Here is a 5,244-nt window from a genome sequence, read left to right on the forward strand (position 1 = left end):
AGGCAGGGTGATGTCCTGGCTCAGCACGAAGAAGACATAGAAAGCTGGCCTTCCTGCTGCAAGTGTCCACAAAACTGGGGGATGAAACCTTGTGAAGGAGGAGATGATGTGAGCCGGCAGAAAGTAGCTGCCAGTCCCACACCACATGCTCTTGACCTCCCTCCACACCAGTCCAACAAGTCTGCAGGCTTGGCACATCTACCCTCCACCGTGTACCTGGACCCCACTTCACACTATGCCTGAGACACAATGACCCCTTGCCTGGAGAGACCACATGTATGCTGCAAACCCACAGGGAAACATTACAGCATCCCTGAGATTAAAAAGAAGAAGAAGAAGAAAAGCAGGAGCGGTGGGACACAGAAGCAAACTCCACCTGCGTCTGCATGTTCAGCTAGGGCGCCACTCCCAGGTCCATGAAAGGCTGCCCACACTCACAGCTGAGTGTGCTCCATCCCATCAATGAATCTGCACACAGGATTCACACTTCCACAGCATGCCCTGCTATTGCCACACAGAACTAGAAGTCTCAACAGCAACTGGACAAGAAAAGGAAATGAAAGGTATCACATCGAACTGGAAAAAAAGAAAAATGTATCTAGCAGCAGGTAACATGATTCTATACAGATAAAAGTCCACAGAACACGCACACAAACAAATAGAAATCTACTAGTACAAACAAACTCAACAAATATTCACAGTACAAGGTCAACACTCAAAAATTAGTTGTGCTAGGGCCTGGTGGCGTGGCCTAGTGGCTAAGGTCCTCGCCAGGATCCCATATGGTCACCGGTTCTAATCCCGGCAACTCCACTTCCTCTCTGTCTCTCCTCCTCTCTGTATATCTGACTTTGTAATAAATGTAAAATGAGAATCTATAAAAAATAAATAAATAAATAAAATAAATCTTTAAAAAAAATTAGTTGTGTTATCTATGCCTGCCATAAATCTAAAAATGAAAGTTAAAAAGCAATTCCACCTATAATATCATCTGAGAGCATTGAAATAAAGCGAAAGACATGTGCACTGAAACTGCATGAAGAAATTAAGGAGATAAATAATTGGGAAAATATCCCGTGTTTATGGACTGGAGGGTTTAATCTTGTTAATACTGAAACACTCCCCAAAGGAATTGACAAAGGAACTTCAAAAAGTCTATGGAAAAGTGCAATTAAAAGGTAAGTTTGTTTTTGATGCAAAAAAAAATGTAAAATCCATGCATAGTTTTTCCATAATGTGTATTTCCCATGAAATTTCAAAGACACCCTCAAACATTTTCCAGCACTGTCTCAAATTTTCAAGGCTTTTTTTACAGAAATGGAAAATATGATCCTCAAATTCATATATAACTGCAAGGAGTCCATGACAGCCAGAATAAAGTAAAAGCACTTGTACTTCCCATTTTCAAAGCTAGCTGCCAATCCACAGTGGTCAGAACAGTGTGGTGCCAGCATTGAGAGACACACAGCCCTAAGTGGGTGGCCAAATGCACACATTCAGTGCCAATGAAGACCATGCCACATTACTGCCTCTTCTACCAGTTGTGGAGGACAACTGAACAGCTAAGTCCCCACCTCACTCCACATGCAGAGGCTCACCTAGACAGTGCAAGAACCTGCAGATAATAACTCAAACTGGAACTTCTAAGAGAAAGTGTACAGGGAAAACTTCTTCTTGTATTTTCCTAAGAAATTCTTAGCTTTGACACAAACAGAAGAAACACTAAAAGCAAGATAAATGTGGCTTCATAAAATTTTAACCAAATATCAATTACATCATGAATAAAGTGAAGAGATCTACAGAACAAGTGAACATATTTACAAAATTATTTATTTGATAAAGATTTAATACTCAGAGCAAACAAGGAACTCTTAAACCTCAGCAGCAAAAAAAAAAAAAAAAAAAAAAAAAGAACAAACCAATTTACAATGAGCAAAGGTTCTAACAGACATTCCTCCCAAGAAGATACACCAATGGCAAACAAGCATCACTAAGGAAATGCAAATCAAACCTTGCAAGATGCTGCTTCCTGCCTACTGCGAGACTTTGGTCAAGAAAAATGTTCAGGGGCTGACATTGTGGCTTAAATAGCACATGGACACGGGTTCTTATCTCAGCGGCTCCACTTCCCATCCAGCCCCCTGATAATATTCTGAGAAAATCAGTGGAAGGTGGCCCCTGCCACACACGTGGAGGGGGGGGTTCAGATGAAGCCGTGGCACATGACTTTGGCCTGTCCTAGCCCCGGCCATTACAGCCATCCAGGGAGTGAACCAGTGGATAGAAGACCTCTCCCTAACTCCTTCTCTGTAAGTAACTATGTCAAATAAATACATCTTTATAAGAAAGGGGGAGGGCCTGGCACAATAACATAGTGGTTAAAGTCCTCGCCTTGAATGCATGGGGATCCCATATGGGCGCCAATTCTAACCGCAGTGGCCCCGCTTCCCATCCAGCTTCCTGCTTGTGGTCTGGGAAAGCAGTAAAGGGTGGTCCAAAGCCTTGGGACCCTGCACCCACCTGGGAAACCTGGAAGAAGCTCCTGGCTCCCTGCTTCAGATCAGCTCAGCTCTGGCCGTTGTGGCCGCTTGGGGAGTGAACCATCAGATAGAAGATCTTCCTCTCTGTCTCTCTTCCTCTCTGTATATCTGCATTTCCAATAAAAATAAATAAATCTTTATTAAAAAAAAAGAAAGAGGGAAAATATAAAGGAAGCTGTGGAGAAGTAGGAATCCACACAGCTGAGAATGTTGCATGTGGTTGTAGAGAACATTCTAGAGCACCTCAGAAGCCTCAGCATGAAGCATCATGTGACTCACTAGTGCCTGTCCAGCCACCTGCCCAAGAGCAATGAGAAAATGCATCCATGGGACGTAAGTGTGTCCAGTCGACACACTCAGGGCAGCCAGAAGGCAGAACTGACACCAACATCCACCAAGAGATGGACAGAAAAGAATGAGTTGTAGTGTCAGCTTGCCATGACATTTGTGCAGCCATGAAAAGAGTGACACACTAATGAGTGCTGCACTCGGTGGCCCTGACAGCACAGGGTGCAGGTGCCCTCCTGCCTGGGATGTGTGCCCTCGGAGACAGTGAGTGGGAGTGGAAAGTGGGCAGTGAGTGGGAAGGCTCATCCTCATCTCTTCACCTTTAGCTCTAGCTTCCCAGAGATGCCTTCAGTGTTTTCCAATTCTTTTATGGCGCTTCCACTTTTGTCACATGCTGCTGACTCCAAGAGTTTGCCTCTGTCACCTGCACTTCCTGAGACTTTGCTTCCCTTCATGGTTGGTACCACTTGCAGTTTCCTGCAGAACATTAATAATCTTGCTAGTTTCCTTATGCTTGTGAAGTTTTAAAATTTATATATTTTCAAGTTGTTTACTTCATTCTCTCTTTCCTGCTGGAAAGTTTTCTACTGCATCCAGTGTCCTCTTCGAATTAGAAGAGGGACGAGGCCCCTACAGTCATATACCAGGTAAGCCCCAGCCACTCACACACTCAAGATTGCTGCAACACCACGAGGGTCTGTTTCTTGGGACCTCACACACTGCCAGTGACACCACCCCATGGTCCCAACCTCACCCTGCTACAACCAGTGCCTCAAAGGTGGCACTAGTGAGGGCTCAGTCTGATCAGCCTCCCTGCCCCTCTTGGGCCATCTCCAGGCCAGATGGGGTAAGCACAGCCTGCTCCTCCTCCTTGGAAACTGGTGACCTGCACAGCAGCATCAGCAGACACTCCCTCTCTCCCTAGCCTTGGTCTTGCCCCAACACACCCAACAGGAGCCTAGGATCTCTGTCCCAGGTAGCTGAGCTGCAGCTGACAGTGTCTCCTGCTAAAGGAGAAAATACACATTTAATCTCTCAAAAGTGGTTGGGATGGCAGAGAGCTGGAAGGGTGAACAGCAACGGTGTTCGCTGTGCCAAGTCATTGGCTCAGGGTCAGCCAAGCCCTTCCCATGCTCTCTCTCCAACCCCTTCTAAGAACAATCTGGCAATGTCCAAATCCCAGGCAAGCACCTGCAATGAGAAACAGCATAAGGAAATGTCTAATCGTGTGTAAAACGTAAAATGCATAAAAGTAGCTTTAGAGTCCGGGTGCAACATCCCACAGAAGTAATTCTGTGGGTTCACATCGGTACTCCCACTTCACACAGTGTCCAGTGAAGGCTGGACTGAGGACACGTCACCCTCTGCCCTGTGTTCCCAGTTCCAGTAAATGGGGGAGGGGGCCTCAGCCCCAGTGCAGAGAACGGGTACAGCAGAGCTCCTGAGAGCGACAGATTGTGTATCCAAAGCAATTATATTTTTAAATATGTGCAACGTTATTTTTAACCTTTTATAGTCCTCTTCAATTTTTCCTCTGCACAGGCTATTTTAAATCTTTCCCTTCTTAATGAAATTTGGAGAACCAGGCAAGGAAGTCCATGGCAGATTGTGAATGAGAGTCACGGCCCTGACCAAGCAGGGCAGGTCTGCCTGAACCAGCAGGGTATCTCCTCCAGGCAGACACAGGATCCAGGGAGAAAAAGGAACAAGTCCTCCTAACAAGCCCCATGTCCACCACTGGCCCTCTAAGGCCCTCCAAGGGCCGCTGCGCCCACCTCTCCTGCCAGGGCTCCCACTGTGTGCTGGCCTCGCTATTGTCTGTCCACAGTAAGGGTCCCTGTGACAGGGGCCAACAGGCTGTGCGCCTTGGAGTCCCCAACTCTTCAGGCCCTTTGCAATGTGGATACTTGGCTTCTGAAGGGGCCTCTCAGGCATCCTGTGCCAGGCAAAGCAATGCTGTGTCCCCTTCCTGCGATGACAGCTGTGGACAAGCATCCCCCACACAGACAAGCCTCTTCTACACAGACAGGTATCCCGCACACAGACAACATCCCCCCACATAGACAAGCCTCTCCCACACAGTGCGCTCTATATGGACAGGCCTCTCCAAATAGAGAGGTGTCCCCCTAGCAGACACCTTCCCCAAAAGTCCATGGTCCTCCTGGGTCTCTTGTCCCTCTGCTGTCTTTCCATGTTTGGACCTTGGTTGCTGTCTCAAACCCTCTCCCCTGAAGAAGCCACTTCTTCCAGCTCCTACCAGCCCACTCTGGCACCCATTGCTCTCCACAGCTGAGCGCCAAGGACCTGAATGTCACAGTAGCACAGAACAGCCAGCGGTGAGGCCGCATGGATGCCCAGCTACACAGGCACAGGAGATGTGGAGAGGGCCATGAGTACCCCAAGGGGAACTCCTCTA

Source organism: Ochotona princeps, chromosome 8 (assembly GCF_030435755.1).
Source record: "Ochotona princeps isolate mOchPri1 chromosome 8, mOchPri1.hap1, whole genome shotgun sequence".
NCBI classification, from domain to species: Eukaryota; Metazoa; Chordata; class Mammalia; order Lagomorpha; family Ochotonidae; genus Ochotona; species Ochotona princeps.